This window comes from Odontesthes bonariensis, chromosome 8 (genome assembly GCF_027942865.1).
Source record: "Odontesthes bonariensis isolate fOdoBon6 chromosome 8, fOdoBon6.hap1, whole genome shotgun sequence".
NCBI lineage: Eukaryota > Metazoa > Chordata > Actinopteri > Atheriniformes > Atherinopsidae > Odontesthes > Odontesthes bonariensis.
This window is the reverse complement of record NC_134513.1, coordinates 27,382,071-27,404,493: the sequence shown is the minus strand read 5'-3', so window position 1 is coordinate 27,404,493 and position 22,423 is coordinate 27,382,071. Positions and strand designations below refer to the sequence as shown.

The window sequence follows — 22,423 nt, the reverse complement described above, 5'->3', positions numbered from 1 at the left end:
TGAAAGACTTTTAGTTCTTCAAAAAATGCTTTGAATGCAATTATTTTATCATTTGTTATATGCTACAATGACTCGACGTGATAGAACTTACTCATTCAAGTCTCTCATCTTTTTGTACTGCTTGAGTGTAGGCAGTATGGGGAAGCCAAGATCATTGCGCAACATCAGCTTAACTTTGGATTTTTATTTTTACCAGTAACAGACTGGTAAAATCGTCCGACTTTAATGGCATGCCATTCAGAGGATTTCTGACATGGAGTATAACTAGCAAAGTACTTAGCAGCTTTTACATTTGTCACTTAGCAGACCACGACTGGAGGATCTCGTTCTATCAGTCGATCTTCCTTCCAACACTCACCTCTGGTAACTCCTTATGAGTGGTGACTAAATGAATGGATTTGGGTATATACTGAAGAGATTGTAATAACCCCAACCGTAAATTTGACTTGTCCTAAGTGTAATTGCTTTTGTTTCGCCCAATTTTAAATCAAACATCCCTACATGAAACCACATTTAGATAATAATGATTCAATTTTTGTGAAAGAGGGATGAATTCATACCCTCTGCACGCAAGGCCAGTGTATCTAATGAGGCTTCAATTTGGGATCGAAATTATACCAGCTGTAGTTTAAGATGGAAATTTTTATGGTCAAACTTACAAGCGAGAGGACGAGGTGGCCGAGCGGTTAAGGCGATGAACTGCTAATCCATTGTGCTTTGCACGCATGGGGTCGAATCCCATTTTCGTTGGCTTTGAATTTTAAGTTGTTAGTTTGTTAATATTTCTGATTCGACTTTTTACAAGCAGGCTTTTCAAACAATGCTTTTGTCGCAATATTTTTATTTGCTTACACTAAGTTCATTTGGGCGATTGAATCTATAGTGAAGAATTTTGAGTCTGACTTCAGGCTAATGTGAAAGAGCTGTCTTTCTTTCAGTTTACACCCACGTTTGCCACATCCAGCTGTTAATCATTTCCTCCAGAGAGCAAAAGAACAAAGGAAAGATGACTGGAGAACGCAGGCGTGGATCCCACTACTTCTCACATGCAAAGCGAGCACTCTACCATTTGAGCTAATTCCCCTTTATTTTGCTACATTCTCATTTTTTTTTAATGAGAGATGTTGAGTTTGATTTGAAAATTTTTACAAAGTAGAGGATGGTTTCAGTCCATCGACCTTCGGGTTATGGGCCCAGCACGCTTCCGCTGCGCCACTCTGCTACACACCTCAGATGGGACTCGAACCCACAATCCCTGGCTTAGGAGGCCAGTGCCTTATCCACGTGACTGTTCAAAATAAAAACACAACTTAAAGAAATCGGGTAAACGATCCTCTAATCCATTTAACAAAAGTGAAAGATTTCAGTCTTTTGACACAATAATTCTTTTTTTTTACTTATATCAGAAAAGTGGACATTGGAGGACACTCATGTGCACACCAAACGAGTTTGAATTAAGAGTGTGTAGAAAGGGTTTCAGAGTTGGTCAAGTGTCAATTTTGATGTTGCTGAATGTTACATCATCTTTTGCAGTTTTTTTTTTAGTGATAGATGTTGAGTTTGATTTGAAAATGTATACATAGCAGAGGATGGCTTCGGTTCATCGACCTCTGGGTTATGGGCCCAGCACGCTTCCGCTGCGCCACTCTGCCACACACCTCAATGGGACTCAAACCCACAATCCCTGGCTTAGGAGGCCAGTGCCTTATCCACGTGACTATTCAAAATAAAAAACATAAAAAGAAATCAGGTAAACGATCCTCTAATCCATTTCACAAAAGTGAAAGATTTCAGTCTTTTGACACAATAATTCTTTTTTCTTACTTATATCAGAAAAGTGGACATTGGAGGACACTCATGTGCACAGCAAACCAGTTTGAGTTAAGAGCGTGTAGAAAGGGTTTCAGAGTTGGTCAAGTGTCAATTGTGATGATAATGAATGTTAAATCATCTTTAACAGGTTTTTTTAATGAGAGATGTTGAGTTTGATTTGAAAATTTATACATTGCAGAGGATGGCTTCGGTCCATCAACTTCTGGGTTATGGGCCCAGCACGCTCCTGCTGTGCCACTCTGCTACACATTTCAGATGGGACTCATAACCACAATCCCTGGCTTAGGAGGCCAGTGCCTTATACACGTGACTATTCAAAATAAAAAACACAACTTAAAGAAATCGGGTAAACAATCCTCTAATCCATTTAACAAAAGAGAAAGATTTCAGTCTTTTGACACAATAATTCTTTTTTTCTTACTTATTTCAGAAAAGTGGACATTGGAGGACACTCGTGCACACCAAATGAGTTTGAATTAGGAGTGTGTAGAAAGGGTTTCTTTGTTGGTCAAGTGTCAATTGTGATGCTATGAATGTCACATAATGTTTTCCAGGTTCTTTTTTAGTGAGAGATGATGAGTTTGATTTGAAAATGTACACATAGCGGAGGACAGTTTCAGTCCATCGACCTCTGGGCTATGGGCTCAGCACGCTTCTGCTGCGCCACTCTGCTGCAAACCTCAGATGGGACTCGAACCCACAATCCCTGGCTTCGGAGGCCAGTGCCTTATCCACGTGACTGTTCAAAATAAAAAACACAACTTAAAGAAATCGGGTAGACGATCCTCTAATCCATTTAACAAAAGTGAAAGATTTCAGTCTTTTGACACAATAATTCTTTTTTCTTACTTATATCAGAAAAGTGGACATTGGAGGACACTCGTGAATACCAAACGAGTTTGAATTTGGAGTGTGTAGAAAGGGTTTTAGAGTTGGTCAACTGTCAACTGTGATGTTGCTGAATGTTACATCATCTTTAACACGTTTTTTTTTTATTGAGAGATGTTGAGTTTGATTTGAAAATTTTTACATCGCAGAGGATGGCTTCTGTCCATTGACCTCTGGGTTATGGGCCAAGCATGCTTCCGCTGCACCACTCTGCTATACACCTCAGATGGGACTCGAACCCACAATCCCTGGCTTATCCATTAGGCCACTGAGGCACTTCTGCTGCGCCACTCTGCCGCATGTGCACACCAAACGTGTTTGAATTAGGAGTATGTAGAAAGGGTTTTAGAGTTGGTCAACTGTCAACTGTGATGTTGCTGAATGTTACATCATCTATAACAGATTTTTTTGGGTTATGGGCCCAGCACGCTTCCGCTGCGCCACTCTGCTACACACCTCAGAAGGGACTCGAACCCACAATCCCTGGCTTAGGAGGCCAGTGCCTTATCCACGTGACTGTTCAAAATAAAAAACACAACTTAAAGAAATCGGGTAAACGATCTTCTAATCCATTTAACAAAAATGAAAGATTTCAGTCTTTTGACACAATAATTCTTTTTTCTGACTTATATCAGAAAAGTGGACATTGGAGGACACTCATGTGCACACCAAACGAGTTCAAATTAAGAGTGTGTAGAAAGGGTTTTAGAGTTGGTCAAGTGTCAATTGTGATGTTGCTGAACGTTACATCATCTTTTGCAGGTTTTTTTTAGTGATAGATGTTGAGTTTGATTTGAAAATGTATACATAGCAGAGCATGGCTTCAGTCCATTGACCTCTGGGTTATGGGCCCAACACGCTTCCGCTGCGCCACTCTGCTACACACCTCAGATGGGACTCGAACCCACAATCCCTTGCTTAGGAGGCCAGTGCCTTATCCACTTGACTATTCAAAATAAAAAGCATAAAAAGAAATCAGGTAGACGATCCTCTAATCCATTTCACAAAAGCGAAAGATTTCAGTCTTTTGACACAATAATTTTTTTTTCTTACTTATATCAGAAAAGTGGACATTGAAGGACACTCGTGCACACCAAACGAGTTTGAATTAGGAGTGTGTAGAAAGGGTTTTAGAGTTGGTCAACTGTCAACTGTGATGTTGCTGAATGTTACATCATCTTTAACAGGTTTTTTTTATTGAGAGATGTTGAGTTTGACTTGAAAATTTTTACATAGCAGAGGATGGTTTCTGTCCATGTAACTCTGCGTTATGGACCCAGCACGCTTCTGCTGCGCCACTCTGCTGCACACCTCTGATGGGACTCGAACCCACAATCCCTGGCTTAGGAGGCCAGTGCCTTATCCATTAGGCCACTGAGGCACTTCTGCTGTGCCGCTCTGCTGCACACCTCAGATGGGACTCGAACCCACAATACCTGGCTTAGGAGGCCAGTGCCTTATCCACGTGACTATTCAAAATAAAAAACACAACTTAAAGGAATTATCCGGAGTAAAATGCACTTCAGGATAATTTACGGGAAGTTGGGAGTACATACGTTGAGTTGACATCAAAATCATTTAAAGGATAAGACCGTTTTTTTTACATTGGGCCCTTGATTTCACATTATAATATGATGTTCTACTCACCCCTGCTTGTTGTTGGTCATTTGGAGCTGTTCCGAAGATATTCGCGAGGCGTCTGGCTGCTCTCTTGAGATATTCGGCCATGAAACGGTTTCCTATGGGCAAGCTCATACAGGCACAAACTATGCTGTTTATAATTTATTAATTACTCTACACTAGCACTGAAAACGTGGAGGTGCGTCGCTTACTTAAAAAAATCCGGGTTACTAATTTTGAATTTTAGCCGAATGAATAAATAGGCAGCAGGTCTGTGGGCTGTCTGTGGCAGTAGCACGACGATTACGTCAGTAACACCCACTTTACGACGAAAAAAACAAAATTACAATAACCAAGATTTTTTTAAGTAAGCGACGCACCTCCACGTTATCAGTGCTAGTGTAGAGTAATTAATAAATTATAAACAGCATAGTTTGTGCCTGTATAAGCTTGCCCATAGGAAACCGTTTCATGGCCGAATATCTCAAGAGAGCAGCCAGACGCCTCGCGAATATCTTCGGAACAGCTATAAATGTTCAACAACAAGCAGGGGTGAGTAGAACATCATGTTATAATGTGAAATCAAGGGCCCAATGTCAAAAAACCGGTCTTATCCTTTAATTCTGATGTGTTTTGAGAATTTTGATTTGACCGTTTTCAGCCAAAAGTCGTTAGCCTGGAGGAGAGTGGGGCATATGGTATCGCCGTTACAAAACGCTATTTTTACACCTCTTCTACAGCTCCAAACAACATAACACTTACGTGGTAGTGAGTAGAGGGTCCCTAAAGCCAAACAGAAGTGTCCCGAGGTCTTCATGTGGTCGGATAGAGAGTCCAGAATGAATTTAATCGAGCCAGCATCTTTCCGGAAATGCTCCTGTTCCAGCGGGCATCTTCAGCGTAAAGTCCGTATAGTAGAGAGCCGCATGTGGAGCAACACACTCTGGAAATTCCACGCCCATAGACAGGTACAGCAGATGTTGAGTTTTATTTGAAATTGTATACATAACAGAGGATGGTTTCGGTCCATCGACCTCTGGGTTATGGGCCCAGCACGCTTCCGCTGCGCCACTCTGCTACACACCTCAGATGGGACTCGAACCCACAATCCCTGGCTTAGGAGGCCAGTGCCTTATCCACGTGACTATTCAAAATAAAAAAACACAGCTTAAAGAAATCGGGTAAACGATCCTCTAATCCATTTAACAAAAGTGAAAGATTTCAGTCTTTTGACACAATAATTCTTTTTTCTTACTTATATCAGAAAAGTGGACATTGGAGGACACTGGTGCACACCAAATGAGTTCAAATTTATAGTGTGTAGAAAGGGTTTCAGAGTTGGTCAAGTGTCAATTGTGATGTTGATAAATGTTACATCATCTTTTCCAGGTTTTTTTCATGAGAGATGTTGATTTGAAAATTTATACGTAGCAGAGGATGGTTTCGGTCCATCGACCTCTGGGTTATGGGCCCAGCACGCTTCCGCTGCCCCACTCTGCTACACACCTCAGACGGGACTCGAACCCACAATCCCTGGCTTAGGAGGCCAGTGCCTTATCCACGTGACTATTCAAAATAAAAAACACAGCTTAAAGAAATCGGGTAAACGATCCTCTAATCCATTTAACAAAAGTGAAAGATTTCAGTCTTTTGACACAATAATTCTTTTTTCTTACTTATATCAGAAAAGTGGACATTGGAGGACACTCATGTGCACACCAAACGAGTTTGAATTAAGAGTGTGTAGAAAGGCTTTCAGAGTTGGTCAACTGTCAATTGTGATGTTGCTGAATGTTACATCATCTTTTCCAGGTTTTTTTAATGAGAGATGTTGATTTGAAAATTTATACATAGCAGAGGATGGTTTCGGTCCATCGACCTCTGGGTTATGGGCCCAGCACGCTTCCGCTGCGCCACTCTGCTGTACACCTTTGATGGGACTTGAACCCACAATCCCTTGCTTAGGAGGCCAGTGCCTAAATCCACGTGACTATTCAAAATAAAAAACATTAAAAGGAATCAGGTCAACGATCCACTAATCCATTTCACAAAAGTGAAAGATTTCAGTCTTTTGACACAATTACTGTTTTTTCTTACTTATATCAGAAAAGTGGACATTGGAGGACACTCATGTACACACCAAACGAGTTCAAATTTAGAGTGTGTAGAAAGGGTTTCAGAGTTGGTCAAGTGTCAATTGTGATGTTGATAAATGTTACATCATCTTTTCCAGGTTTTTTTAATGAGAGATGTTGATTTGAAAAGTTATACATAGCAGAGGATGGTTTCGGTCCATCGATCTCTGGGTTATGGGCCCAGCACGCTTCCACTGCGCCACTCTGCTATACACCTCAGATCGGACTCGAACCCACAATCCCTGGCTTAGGAGGCCAGTGCCTTATCCACGTGACTATTCAAAATAAAAAACACAACTTTAAGGAATCGGGTAAACGATCCTCTAATCCATTTAACAAAAGTGAAAGATTTCAGTCTTTTGACACAATAATTCTTTTTTCTTACTTATATCAGAAAAGTGGACATTAGAGGACACTCATATGCACACCAAACGAGTTTGAATTAAGAGTGTGTAGAAAGGGTTTCAGAGTTGGTCAAATGGCAACTGTGATTTTGCTGAATGTTACATCATCTTTTCCAGGGGCCTCATGTACAAAGACTTGCGTGGATTTCCTACTGAAACTTGGCGTACGCTCAAACCCAAATGACCCCCAACGTCGGATGTACAAATCTGTGCGCACGCATCATTGTGTTCTAGAATGCGCTGCTGAGGGTGGCAGCATGTTGGAGTAGCTCTGTACCTCACATTGAGATTTTTCTTTTTCTCTAAATTTCATTCCTGTTATTTCTTGGAAGAAATTGCATTTTTTGGACAACTGTTCCTTCCTGCCTTGGATGCTGTGCAGCTGGATTAATTTTTCCCAATACTTTTGTATATTTTACTCTTTTGTCATGATGCATCACCATAGCAACAAGGTGGTTTACAACAGGGAGCAGCTGAATAACATTGGAAAAGCAGAAATAATTCGACAACTGAAGCCAGAAATCCCACTGGAATTGAAAAGGAGGCGTCGTGGATGCAGAGCAGGAGCAAAGAGGAGAGAAAGAAAGAAGAAGTTCAAACCATCTCTGCCATCCTGCATCATGGGAAATGTAAGATCGTTAGCTAACTAGTTGGATGAACTTTTAGCCTTGATAAGGACTCAGCAAGAATATCGGGAATGTAGCATTATGTGTTTTACTGAGACATGGCTACAGGATCATATACCCGACTCCAGCGTCTCTCTGCCGGGCTTCCTGACTGTACGAGCAGATCGAGATATAAAGACTAGCAGGAAAAGGAAAGGGGGTGGATTGGCAGTGCTTGTCAACAACAGATGGTGTCACCCAGGACATGTTACTGTGAAGAGTCGTCTCTGCAGTCCTGACATTGAACTATTGGCAGTAAGTTTTCGTCCATATTATTTGCCAAGAGAGTTCACCAGTGTTGTTTTGGTGGCTGTTTATATTCCACCCTCAGCTGTTGCCGACACTGCATGTGATGTCATCAGTTCCGTTGTTGCTAAGATACAGACTCAACACCCCAATTCTTTTGTGGCAATATCTGGTGATTTTAATCATGCCTCACTCTCTGCTACACTGCCAACTTTTCAACAGTTTGTCAGCTGCTCTACCAGAGAAAACAAGACATTGGATTTGTTTTACACAAATGTCAAGGATTCATACATTTCCAAATCAAGACCTCCCCTGGGAAAATCAGATCACAACCTTGTTTTTCTCTGTTCAGCATATAAACCCCTTGTTCAAAGACTACCTGTCACAAAAAAGACTGTTAGAAAATGGTCAGAGGAAGCTGAAGAAGCCTTACAGGGTTGTTTTGATGCAACCGATTGGATTTCTCTTTGTAAGCCACATGGAGAGGACATTAATGCCATGACTGAGTGTGTGACTGACTATATTAACTTCTGTGTGGACAACACCATCCCCACCAGAACAGTGAGATGCTTCCCTAATAACAAACCCTGGATCACCAGTGAGCTAAAGGAACTATTGAACAAGAAAAAAAGAGCCTTTAGGGAGCGAGACAGGGAGTTACTGAGGAGTATACAGAAGCAGCTCAAAGTCAAGATCAGAGAGAGCAAGGAGGTGTATAGAAAGAAACTTGAGAGTAAACTGCAGAGGAACAATATCAGAGATGTGTGGTCAGGAATGAAGAAGATCACAGGCCTCAAGCAGAGGGAGGATCGGATGGATGGAAGTCTGGACACAGCAAATGAGCTGAACACATTCTTCAACAGGTTCAGTTCAGGAACAAGCTCACCATCCTCTCCTCCTGTTCCCAGCCAAAGAGACATCCCACCCTCCTCTGACCCACAGCTTTCCTGTAACATCTCCACCTCCACCTCAGTCATGGATTCTTCTGCTTCCACTAGTTTGTCTTCAACCCAATCAGGAGATGCTGCTGTCCCCTTTGCCTCCCCCTCCCACTTTTCTGTTTCTAGAAGTCAGGTGAAGAGGCAGTTGGAGAGACTGAACCGGAACAAGGCTGCAGGTCCAGATGGTGTCAACCCCCGAGTCCTGAAGGCCTGTGCAGAGCAGCTCTGTGGGATTCTGCAACACCTTTTCAACCTTAGCTTGACCCAAGAGAAGGTACCACTGTTGTGGAAGACATCCTGTCTGGTTCCGGTACCAAAGAAAACTCACCCCTCAGACATCAATGATTACAGACCTGTTGCACTGACATCCCACATCATGAAGGTCCTGGAGAGACTCCTGCTGACTCACCTGTGTAAGCAAACCAGCACATATCAGGACCCCCTGCAGTTTGCTTATCGCCATGGAGTTGGAGTTGAAGACGCTATCATACACCTGCTTCAACAAACCCACTGTCATCTGGACAAAGCAGGCAGCACTGTGAGGATCATGTTCTTTGATTTCTCCAGTGCATTTAACACAATCCAGCCTGATCTGCTTAGTCTGAAACTCCAGAAGACTCAGGTGGAGGCCTCAACAATCACCTGGATTAATGACTACCTGACAAACAGACCACAGTTTGTCAGACTGAAGAAATGTGTGTCTAACCAGGTGATCAGCAGCACAGGAGCACCACATGGGACTGTACTCTCACCATTCCTTTTCACTCTGTACACTTCAGACTTCCAGTACAAGTCAGACTCCTGTCATCTACAGAAATATTCAGATGACTCTGCAGTTGTCGGGTGTATCAGAGATGGACAAGAAGCTGAGTACAGAGAGCTGGTGGACCGCTTTGTGGCATGGTGTGGGAACAATCATCTCATCTTGAATGTTAACAAAACAAAGGAGATGATTGTAGATTTCAGGAGAAACAGGGTCAGATCAAACCCTGTTTCCATCATGGGAGAAGAAGTGGAGGTGGTTGAGGAATATAAATACCTTGGTGTTCATGTGGACAACAGACTGGACTGGAGACACAACAGTGAAGCCATCTACAAGAAAGGACAGAGCAGACTGTACTTCTTGAGGAAGCTAAGGTCCTTCAAGGTTTGCAACAAGATGTTGCAGATCTTCTACAAGTCTGTTGTTGAGAGCGTCATTTCCTCTTGCGTCATCTGTTGGGGCAGCAGCATCAGAATCAGGGACCTAAAAAGACTCAACAACCTGATAAGGAAGGCTGGTTCTGTTCTGGGGACGACTGTGGAACCTCTGGAGACAATAATGCAAAGAAGGATTTTGCATAAAATCAAGAGAATTATGGACAACCCTGAACATCCTCTCCATGAGACTGTTATTGGAAAACAGAGTCTCTTCAGTCAAAGGCTTCTTCAGTTTGGATGCAAAACGGACCGCTACAGGAAATCTTTCCTGCCCACAGCCATCAGCTACTATAATAACTCTTTGATTTAATTGAGCTACATCAACATTTAATTTCCCTCTGGGATAAATAAAGTATTTTTGAATTTGAATTTGAATTTGAATCAATCCAAGCATATATCGTTTGTACATCCCAATCAACGTGGAATCGAGCGCACATGTCGGAGCAGCCGACTCCTCCCTGTCCACGCCCCTACTTAAATTCACAAATCATATTTAAATGAGCCCTGCACCTGCAATTCCCCTCTGTGTACGGTCAGAAAATAAAGAAAAAAGACTGAATAAGACGGGAAAAAAGAAAAACTTCACGGAAAGCGATATGTCGGTGCTACTTTCTGAAGTGGAGGCCCAAAAAAATTTGTTCTTTGACACGCTGTCCTCCGGCATAAGCAGCAAACTAAGAGGAGTGGGTGGGAGAGCCTGAGACTGTCAATGCTGTCAATGCTGTGGGGTCTGAGAAGCCTCACAGGCAGACCAGAGGTGAAGAAGAAGTGGTCCAACATTAAGGTGGATGTGAAGCGGAGACTGGCTGCCCACCGCCGCAGTGTGGCCAAAACAGGCAGGTGGGGGGGGGTGACCGACTCTGTTTGAACAGAGAGTCGGGGCAACTATGGGTGACACTGCTCTCTCATGGGGTGGTGGCAGCTCATGTGGGTGACTCTGATTACCCCCAAGGTAAATACCCATGTTTTTGTGTAACTCACAACAACGTGTTCATACAGTAACGTGCAGAAGTGCGCCGGGGAAAAGGTGAGGCTGATTGAGACATTTCACACTTTACGCACGGGGTTATTAATATATGCCCACAGAGACGATCAGGGGCTTGTTAGAAAGATCTTAAACTGAAGTTTAACCAGCAAAAAACAGCAAGAAACTAACTTTAACCACCGACTAATATATATAATATAATAATGTTGCTGTGTGTTGTGTCCAATTACATGTCACTAATGCTGTTCTCATTCCAGTTTGATTTATTCTCCCGTGTGAGGCACATGTCCAAATACGGACCTACCTGCTGAAGTGGGCGTGGCCCAATTGGGATTCCCCAGATAAAGAAGTCGTGGACGTGCAGCGCGGTAGCGCGCACACATCAGAAATTTGTTTTTTGCCATTGTTCCCGAAGCCATTCCCCGCGCATTTTGAAATTGTGAAGTTTAATAATAAATAAAACTAAGAAGATAAGAAAAAGACTCTTCTCCTGGAAAACTTATTTTGCACTCTACAAATAAGAGAGAAGTCTAAAGTGTGAAACTTGTGCTTGCTTGGATTCATTCTCCAGATGCGCACAATTGCTTTCATCTAAGGCTAAAATGTTCACAACTTCAGTACAATGCACTATGCCAATTAATTTGCCAGTTAGGAATGAGTTTACCACAGTCTTGCAACCTGTACCGCGTGCACTGCTTTTGGGTCCCTGATGGTCTAGTGGCTAGGATTAGGCGCTCTCACCGCCGCGGCCCGGGTTCGATTCCTGGTCAGAGAATGAGGGAACCAAGTTTTGGCACTGTTAGTAGCGTAAACCTAAGACACTTCTGCTGTTGTTTTCCAATGACATGACTAGAATGTCAATTTAATCGAGCCCTGTCACAAATTCAATAGGACGTTGGTTTTTAACGAGTCATCCTATGCGCACCACTTGATTTGAAATAACACTTTACAGCCAGCTGATTTACTACTTCTCTTTAGAGAAGGGCTCGCTTAACTCTTTCCAGCAGCTCTAGGACCGTTGTGGCTTTTAAAAACTAAAAGAATGATCAAGTTTTTCTGATACTTTGATGTGTAACACGGTGCTTAATAACATTTTGAGCAGCAAAGAGAAATGCCATTTGTCATTAAATGACATGGGCATCCACGAATGGTACGGAAAAAGAGAAATTTCCTGGTCTATTGTCGGACAAAATGTTTTTGTCCGCGGACTTGGAGCATTTGGCGATCTGGGATGGGGGAAATTTTGGGTAAAAAAATGTATATAAATATGAACGAATTTATAAATGTATATATAATTAATATAAATATAAAAAAATCTTTCCTTATGCATTATACACGCTCCTTGGCAAAATATTTTTCCAAGGGTGACAACAACATTACTGGGCATGTATTGTTGTAATGTCTTAAATACTTGAACGCAGTTTTTGTAGAGAAGATAATTGCTTTGTATTTGGGAGTATCGTCCATTGACTCTTTTGGGCTTTCACATGCGCGAGCATACAAACAACAGGTAAGTGACATGCTGTTTATAAAGTTGTTTTGTAACGTCCCCATGCCAGTAATGTGAGAACCATGCATATGGTTTTGATGGTAAGGCTTGTGACTTTATTGTCGGATGGTTTATAAAGTGGTGTGACGTTTCTGCAGTGTGCAAATTGTTGTTTTATGTGGAAGGGTTATCACTTACCCCTTAGCCACCACGTATTAGCCTCGCATGACAGGCTGCGCAAACAGCGCAATCTCCGCACAGGGAGCGCAGATTTGCACCAGTGTGTGTCCTACTATCAGTATTTGACAACCTCTAGCAATGGGATTGCGCTTCAAATGCCCCGGAGTTCCCCTTTAAGTGCAGTGTAATGCATGACTCAACTTGGAGGCTCCTCTGTCTTTTGTCAAAATTGCACAAGCAAAGTTAAAAAAGAACCTTTCTGTCATATTGCTATGAAAGTCACACACAAAACAAAAAAATTCAAAAAGCCTGAGAGACCTAATGAGGGAACCTGGGAAAAAATTTAACATCAAACCTCTTTCTTTAACAAGTCAGACCAGGAAGTTATTGACTACTTGTTGTGTGCTACTTTACTTGTTACCTACTCAGCAGATATCAACCTTATGACAAACATAAAGAAATCTAACACACACTCTGATGATGGGGTGAGAGGTGGTAATGATCGAGACCACGCCCACAGACAGTTACAGCAAGTCTCTGTGGCGCAATTGGCCAGCGGGTTCGGCTGTTAACCGAAAGGTTGGTGGTTCGAGCCCACCCAGGGGCGAGTGTGTGCTCCAACAAATCTACCGGATGACCTATAGGTTGGGTAGCAAATCAAAAGACGTACTGGGTAATACCATCGCTCTTTTACGCTAGTCGTCCATTGTTCCGTCAAAGCAAGCCGTATCCAACGTATTCAGTTAATTTTCAATGAAATCCGGCCGATCGTTGTCGTCGTGCTCGCAAAGCATGCTGGGATTCTGACACGGCGAGCTGGAGACCTGCGGCACGTCAAAAAATTGGGCTCACTCGAGGTTTATGCAAATTTGCCACGGCAGACGTAGTGCGTTACCCAATGACAGTAGATCATGTATTTTTTTTCCCTTTGTTTATTCACCACTGAACATTTCGGGTATTGCTCATGTCATTGCTATTGCGGGCAAAATGAACAGCAGCAGTGGCCAGAATGGCTGTGCTAAAACGATTGTAGGCGAATAAACACACCTAAAACATCAGGCAATTGTGAGCATCTCCACTTTTGCAGTAAAGTAATGACCATCAAGGAATAGAGGTTCAATCCAGTGCATCAAATTCTTTCATTGGCAGAGGTGGAGTAGTGGATTCAACGTTACCAATAATTGTGATAGGCATTCATTTCAACAAAAGAACCAAATCACACCCATGGCCATGTTTTCACAACATGTCTTGTTCATGTTTCATTTTCAAATCAGAGAAAAGGTGCAGGGACAGGTGATGCAGCGAGAAGGAGATCTCCTGTGTCGCATCAGCAGCACAATAGCAGCTCTCCTCACTAGCAGATCCACATCCATGGTGCAATATGAAATAATGTTCCATTGCTGATGATTTATACACATTAATTTCCCTCCGAAACTCCGAAACTTTGGTTGATTAAAATCACAAGTTATTTACTTTCCCCCGGAGCCGTTCTACCGTATGTTCTATCTACAACTCCGTATACACGCCCACTGTAGTAGCAACACGGCGACACTAGGCATCCAATCCGGCGAGTTAAGTTGACGTGACGGAACAATGGACGACTAGCGTTAGAGATGCCTTGCAATCAGATATTTGTCGTCTTTCAGTTTCTCCTTCCTTTATTATCTACTTAAACTTGTCATGTCAGACACATTTTTCTTCGGTTTTGCCGTTCTCGCCCCCCATAGATGTCACAGGGGGCTACAGATTAGAAGATCTTATTTCCAACCATCCACTTATTTGATTGCCATGCAATCCATGTGAGCTGGGCAAGTGGGCATCACATACCTTTAGCAAAGTCTGCAGGGCCAATGAATGGGTGTGGGAAAGTGAGCCTAGTCTGACAATACATGCATATTTATGTTTTGCAGGCCTCGTTGGCGCAGTAGGCAGCGTGTCATTCTCATAATCTGAAGGTCGTGAGTTCGACCCTCACACGGGGCAGTTGTTTTGATGTGGTGTTTATAGCACTTCACCTCAGTTACAGCTGGAAACTTGCTGGGCACAGGTGGCTCCGATTATTCTCTGTTGGAGCTGCAGAAAGCCCACTCGGAAGCTCACTCACTACAAAGTGTGGAAAGTGTCAAACGCAACTTATGGGCATTCGAACCATCTCTCTTTTTGAAAAGCAAGTTGCACCCTGGCCAAGACCCATGACAAAGGATAGGAAGTTCATCACGCTGACATAATAGAATACGCTGTATGACAAAAGCACCTTTGCAGACTCTGCTCCTCTTGACATAGACTGACATGGGACAATTCAGTCAAGTTTATCCCACGTGAAACTACCTCTTTTACAACTTTCCATAAACTTTCAAAATGAGAATGAAAGCCAGATAAAGAAACTTGTGAGTTGATTGTTTAACCTCTAGTCCAGACAACAGGTCTTTTGAACAAGTAGCTACGTGCTCAACAGGCCATGTCATCACATATTTTAGTAAAGTCTGCAGGACCAATGAATGGGTGTGGGAAAGTGAGCCTAGGATGACAATACATGCACATTTCTGTTTTGCAGGCCTCGTTGGTGCAGTAGGCAGCGCGTCAGTCTCATAGTTTGAAGGTCGTGAGGTCGACCCTCACACGGGGCAGGTGTTTTGATGTGTTTAAAGCACTTCACCTAAGTTACAGCTGGAAACTTGGCTCCGATTGCTCTCTGTTGGAGCTGCAGAAAGCCCACTCGGAAGCTCAGTCACTCCAAAGTGTGGAAGGTGTCAAACACAACTTATGGGGTTTCGAACCATCTCTTTTTTTTAAAAGCATTGGAATCAGATCTTTGTCGCCTTGTGTCAAACCCGAGTTATGGGGATTCAAACCATCGCTCTTTTAGAGATGCCTTGCAATCAGATATTTGTCGTCTTTCAGTTTCTGCTTCCTTTATTATCTACTTAAACTTGTCATGTCAGACACATTTTTCTTCGGTTTTGCCGTTCTCGCCCCCCATAGGTGTCACAGGGGGCTGCAGATTAGAAGATTTTATTTCCTACCATCCACTTATTTGATTGCCATGCAATCCATGTGAGCTGGGCAAGTGGCTATCACATACCTTTAGCAAAGTCTGCAGGACCAATGAATGGGTGTGGGAAAGTGAGCCTAGGCTGACAATACATGCACGTTTATGATTTTTAAGCCTCGTTGGCGCTACCTCGCTCACGTTAGTCTAAATCTCACCTCCAATAGGCTTCGCACTTCTCCATTCTCACATTGAACGGTTTAGCCAATGTCGCACCGACTCGCAATGAACCGAGCCTATCAACGCCCGAGCTCACAATGGAACTCGGCCAATCACGGTGAAGCCCTAACTTGGAGTTAACCTCCCTTCCATCCCGCTCCCGCTCCCCCTCCTCTAACAAAACCAACAAAAAAACAAATTAAAGATTTTGTTTTCGTTTGGTTAGAGGATTATAAAAGTTAGCCATTACAGAAGAGGGATTTTTCATCGAGCCGTTGTCTCTGCCGACTTAAAAAAACAATCTTACAGTAAGTATCAAGTTATATTGTTTCTTATATATCCTTCCATTCAAACAAACATCCTATTACAGTTTTTCTCTATTGGTTTGGCTCATTTCTTGAAACAGAAATTACATTCTCAAAACTCTAACATCATTTGGCATAACACTCTTATAGTTCAGCACAACACCATAGCTAACCTGCAAAAGCACATATCTCTCCCAAAACTGTTCACCCATGCTTCAGACCTGATTCCTTTCCCATGAAAAGAGTCAGTGCCACCCAAATTGCAAAGATCTTTCTCAGTTGCCTAGGCTCATTTCTTGAAACAGACCGGACGTTTTCAACACTCTTTAGTACTTTTTGCTAAACTAAACTGAATGGTTCAGCAAAACACCATGGTTCACCAGCAAAAGCTCATATCTCCCCCTAAACAGTTCAGCCATGTGTCAAAATGAAGTTTCTTTCTCATTCAAATAGTCAGTGCACCCAAAATGCATTGTCCTTTTGGCATTGTGTGAGCACTACAAGTCAAAATGTTTAGATGTTTTGTCACTATGGCATAGGACTACCTAACAGAATACAATAGTGTATAAAACTGAAGGAAAAACGTTTCACAGTAAGAGTAGCCTCAAAGCACACACAATACACTCATACCAACCATTTTTATTCACACAAATACTGTGAAGTACGTAACTTCCATACAGTATAGTACTGTAGAAGGAAAAGAAAAATATACATAGCACACATATACTGTAATATAAACACAAACAAAAAACAAGCTAAATTATGTGGCTATGAATGATGACATGATCTATAATTATGGCCCGAATTTCATCTGGGACAGCACGGTGTCTTCGTGCTCCTCGGCCTCTTCCCCCTATTCCACCACTGCGCATCCTCACTCCTCCTTTTCTTCTTCTTCTGCTGGTGAGAGGAGTGTGAGTGGAAGAGCTGAGAGAAAGGCTAAGTGTATCAGAGTCGGTGCCGGCTCTCCGTGCAGCGTGGAGGAAGTGGCGCTGGCCGTGGGGCAGGTGATCGGGCACGGTTCGGTAAAGTCCGCTGCCCGCATGAACAGTGCGGTGGTTTTATTTTTAGCGAAGGTGGAGCAGGTGCACAGCCTGGTGGAGGCGGGCATCACCAGGGGCGCCACCAGGCGGGGAAAGGTGATAACGTTTCTAAGGGCCCAGCGCAGCCTGGGGGGCCCTCGGAGGTAGTGATAATATAATATTAATATTATTGCCCATTCTTAGAATTTTCTAATGAATTACAACATTTTTAATGGAAAATAAACTAATTAAACACAGTTTTCGATTTCAATAACTTTTCTTTAGTTCTTTGGCATATTGACATTTACTCGGCCCTCCCCCTCTTGCAAAATGGTGCGGTCCAGTTCTGATCGAATTGTAGTTGAACGCATCCGAAATGCAGGCAGGTGTACGGAGCGGCTGTCTGAAACACATGATGGACGGTGAGCTGACTGAAATAATCTAGAATGAAGTCGGGTTATCAGAAGCGGAAGGAAAGACGGGAGAAAGACGAGAGGGCCAGTAGAGGCAGGCAACTGGTCACTCAGTTTTTCTCAAAGAAAGGTAAGTTCACTCACTGACTTTGAGCTTTCAAACACTAGATGTTAGCAAATGGTAGGCTAACATATTAATATACATCTAACTTGGATGTATAACTGAAACCTGCATGCTTTAACCTTTTCCTGTATTAACTTATCTTGCATTCATCACTGAGACAGAGCCAGGCTCCACATCAGGCAATGTTGCAGCGGCCAGTGACACCACCACTGCTGAAGTGCAGCAGGACAGGAGGAGGACCAGCAGAGAAGATGGTGAGAAAGTAGCAAAGAGTACCATGTCACTTTAAAAATGATTCACAATAAGATGTTTCCCTTCTTTTAAGGGTTACACTTTTACAGCTAAGTATGGAGTCAATTTGATTGCATGCATAACTGTAACTTGCATGCATTTAACTTTTCTATGCATTAACGTCCATGCATCACTAACCTGCATGCTTTAACTAAACTCCATTTGAATCCATGATACAGAACCAAGCCCCTCATCAGGCCATGGTGACGACAACAGGGCCAGTGCCAGCAGTGCAGATGACAGCGCAGCACAGAGTAAGGAGCAAGAGCAGGAGGGGGCAGGGTTAATGGACATTTGCCAGTCTGAAGGTGAGGATCTACTTTCAAATGATCCAGGGTTGTGGCCAGTAAAGCTCATGGACAGTGACATAACTGGTATTGTCAGGAAATTGGCTAATACAGAGTCAAAGCAATTCTGAAGGGAAATCTTTTCCAGAGTACTTGAGGTACACAAAGGCAGCAAATGGCAGGGAAAGAATGTTTTTTATTCATATTGTGCATTTCAGGTTTGTGATCATTCAAAGAGGCACCACTGAGAACGCTGTGATGGTGGTAACAGAGCTGAACTTTGACTTTAAGTGCTGGATCAAACATCTGTTGATTATTAAAACTGCTGCGACTTTTGGACCTCCTTGCTATAACGACCCCACCCACATTGAGGTGGTTGTGAGTAAGTACGAGTGGAAAAGAGCTTAATGTAGCAGGAGAACTGCCTCATCGCACATCAGAATTGTGTATGTTAATGGGAGGAACTAAAGGCCCGTCTTCAGAGATAAATTCCCTTTTTCACCATGGCCTGACATGGCTTTCTTCACGGTCTTCTAATAAGAAAGTGAGATTTAAGCAATAAATTAGTGTCAGGTGTGGGATTTGAACCCATGCCTCCTTTTGGAGACCAGAAGTCCCTGTCCTAAGGAAGGAATGAAGCCTTGAGTCTGGCGCCTTAGACCGCTCGGCCATCCTGACACCATTACTTCCCTGACCGTGTAAAATATGAGAAACGTGAACCAAAATGCAAAACGCTACTCCACTTGACTAAATTCGACTCGGGTTTTAGGGTTTTTCATGAGGTAGTAGCAGCTGGTAGCAGCTACATTTTTAGCACCTACACGGCAGGGATTCGAGTTGAGTCCAGCCGAAAATGTGACGTCTACAGACTGCAGGCCACTGATTGGCCAGGGAGTGATGTCACTGGATGAGTAATGAAAGCAAGAGAGGGCCAGAGGCCATGGGTTGTTATTCAGATTTTCCTTCTTTTGTTTTAAAGTGAATGATCATACTTGAGCAAACGGGGAATACAGAAATGACATGAGCCCAAAGAAAGGTAAATGTAATGCTCCTGCACAAGTTTGAATGTTTTTTACTCATATTGTGGATTTCAGGAGGTTTGTGATCATTCAAAGAGGCACCACTGAGGACGCTGTGATGGTGGTAACAGAGCTGAACTTTGACTTTAAAGGATAAGACCGGTTTTTTGACATTGGGCCCTTGATTTCACATTATAACATGATGTTCTACTCACCCCTGCTTGTTGTTGAACATTTGGAGCTGTTTCGAAGATATTCGAGAGGCGTCTGGCTGCTCTCTTGAGATATTCGGCCATGAAACGTGGAGGTGCGTCGCTTACTTAAAAAAATCCGGGTTACTGTAATTTTGATTTTTTTTGTCGTAAAGTGGGTGTTACTGACGTCCTCCTCGTGCTACTGCCACAGACAGCCCACAGACCTGCTGCCTATTTATTCATTCGGCTAAAATTCAAAATTAGTAACCCGGATTTTTTTAAGTAAGCGACGCACCTCCACGTTATCAGTGCTAGTGTAGAGTAATTAATAAATTATTAACAGCATAGTTTGTGCCTGTATAAGCTTGCCCATAGGAAACCGTTTCATGGCCGAATATCTCAAGAGAGCAGCCAGACGCCTCTCGAATATCTTCGGAACAGCTCCAAATGTTCAACAACAAGCAGGGGTGAGTAGAACATCATGTTATAATGTGAAATCAAGGGCCCAATGTCAAAAAACCGGTCTTATCCTTTAAGTGCTGGATCAAACATCTGTTGGCTGTACCTCCTCACGCCATATCCTGATCCAGGAACAAGGGCATGTGCACATGCACATGCACATGCACATGCACATGCTAAAACAAGGGCACGGATAGAAATGACCTTTGGCCAAATTAAATACAAGTTCATTGCTTAAAATTCTCAAGCACCATAGCTGACTTCTGACAGAGCCATCTTAAATTTTATAGTATACTTCATATTTTATACATTTTGTGTTGTGGACAACTTTTCAGGCTCAAGTCTTTTCTTCATTGAGTTCCAGTGCCTGAAAGGACTCAGTTTCTCCTGACACAGTGAGGGACCTATACAGGGACACATATTTCCTTTGATCCTTATTGTTGTGACCTTTGACTTAGAACTTCTTTTCATAATTTAGCATTGACACAGTAGCAGTTTAAGTCAGAGCAAGTGTAAGAAGGCTAAATGGACAGAGATGATTTATAACTTTCCACACGTTTAGCTCATTGCACCCCACTGTGAATATAAATGTAAAAAACACATTTCTAACACTTTGCATGAAGCATACAATAATGACAAGTTTGAGTTCAAGTTGTGTTGAATTGTTTAATTATTATTACATGTTTCTCAAGCTGTGGAGAGAAAACAGAATTAAATACAGTTCACAACACGAAATTCTCCTTTATCTGAATTTATACTAACATCCCTCTCCAGTTTCATAATCTCGAGCTTGATCTTTTTTATTTTCAGTATCTTCCATATATAGTTTGCTGCTCTCTTTATTGGACAAACACATTTCTTCAAAGGCTACTTACCACTCTGAAATATTTTCCTGTGCTTTACCTTCACCTGCTGCCAGGTACGCTTTTGGCTGTTAAGATTGCTCCTGTTGAGATGTAACAGTGAAAAAATAATATGTGGGTCACACACTCACGATAATATAGTCACAAAGTATGATGATGCGTGTCGATTATTGAGTTATTAATAAAGTGAGCAGGGCCAGTATATTTGTGGTGTACATCACATACAGAGACAATTCAGCATGCTTTATGTAAACACATTATAACACGAAGAGGAGAGCATAAATACATGAGTACAGTAAAATAAATGTCTAACAATTGAAACTTTCAGAACTTAGGCGTTTAGTCTGTCTGCAGTTGTTAGTCATGCCGTTTCTTCGCTTTTTTGATCGCAGCTGTATTATCATTTCTGGTGATGACACTTTTAAAATCCTCATACAGTTCCATCAGCATTATTTATTCAGCTGCCGAAAAAATTAGAGCTGTTGTCTTGCTCTCCTTTTCTGCCATCTCCATTTTTCCACCATCCACTTGTCAGGGCTTCTTACGTTCCTCGTGCACTCACACTTAGGCAGGCTATGTAAGCCTCGCTTGGATTAGCCTCGCTGAGATGCAGCTGAAATGTCTTTGTGGAGTAACTTGAGGCTTAATTGGGAGATGGTGCTAGTTCAAGCGACGATTTCTGGCTATAGCCTGGCTTACTTTAGCTACTTTCGAGGAATACCCCCCTGGTTGTTGACCAGTGGATTTGTTGGTATACACACTCGTCCCTGGGTGGGCTTGAACCACCAACCTTTCGGTTAACAGCCGAACGCGCTAACCAATTGCGCCACAGAGACTCTGCCTGGCTTTTGTTGGCAGTGGGTGTGGCTTCGAGCTTGACTGCCCCCTCATGGCGGTAGATGCAAGTGTTCTGTATTTTTACGTGATGAGACTCGAGTGAACTGCTGCTGATCTATGTCAAACTTGAACCAAAAAGTAGGAGGTGCTATACAGCAAGATTACCAGTTACAATACAATTGTAATGTCTCTCATCAAAAAGCTCAGAATGCTTTGGCACCTTAACTCTTGTCAACCAAATGACTTAAAGGATAATTTGTGGGTTCAGAGGGACAAGTTAACCATTACAGCTATCAATTTGCTACCAAACCTACAACTGGTTGCTGACTGGTAGATTTGTTGGTACACACACTCATCCCTGGGTGGGCTCAAACCACCAACCTTTCGTTTAACAGCCGAACGCGCTAACCTATTGCGCCACAGAGACTCTGCCTGGCTTTTGTTGGCAGTGGGCGTGGCTTCGAGCTTGACTGCCCCCTCATGGCAGTAGATGCAAGCGTTCTGAATTTTTGCGTGATGAGACTTGAGTGAAATGCTGCTGATCTATGTCAAACTTGAACCGAAAAGTAGGAGGTGCTATACAGCAAGATTACCAGTTACAATACAATTGTAATGTCTCTCATCAAAAAGCTCAGCATGCTTTGGCACCTTAACTCTTGTCAACCAAATGACTTAAAGGATAACTTGTGTGTTCAGTGGGACAAGTCACCCATTACAGCTATCGCTTTGCTACCAAACCTACAACTAGTTGCTGACCGGTAGATTTGTTGGTACACACACACTCTTCCCTGGATGGGTTCGAACCACCAACCTTT

General features: G+C 42.7%; 5 non-coding genes across 5 annotated transcripts; 2 read left to right on the top strand and 3 right to left on the bottom strand.

The window, feature by feature from the left end:
• Positions 1 to 668: 668 nt before the first annotated feature.
• On the top strand, positions 669 to 750 carry trnas-gcu (transfer RNA serine (anticodon GCU)). The gene has a single exon. It is a non-coding gene; the product is annotated as a tRNA-Ser (tRNA).
• A 3,279-nt stretch (positions 751 to 4,029) lies between these two features.
• On the bottom strand, positions 4,030 to 4,102 carry trnar-ccu (transfer RNA arginine (anticodon CCU)). The gene has a single exon. It is a non-coding gene; the product is annotated as a tRNA-Arg (tRNA).
• A 10,394-nt stretch (positions 4,103 to 14,496) lies between these two features.
• trnam-cau (transfer RNA methionine (anticodon CAU)) lies at positions 14,497 to 14,569 on the top strand. The gene has a single exon. It is a non-coding gene; the product is annotated as a tRNA-Met (tRNA).
• Positions 14,570 to 18,803: 4,234 nt separating this feature from the next.
• Positions 18,804 to 18,914, bottom strand: trnal-caa (transfer RNA leucine (anticodon CAA)). Its single transcript has 2 exons — positions 18,877 to 18,914; positions 18,804 to 18,849 (listed from the first exon to the last, which is right to left on the bottom strand). It is a non-coding gene; the product is annotated as a tRNA-Leu (tRNA).
• Positions 18,915 to 21,533: 2,619 nt separating this feature from the next.
• Positions 21,534 to 21,607, bottom strand: trnan-guu (transfer RNA asparagine (anticodon GUU)). Its single transcript has one exon. It is a non-coding gene; the product is annotated as a tRNA-Asn (tRNA).
• Positions 21,608 to 22,423: the final 816 nt, after the last annotated feature.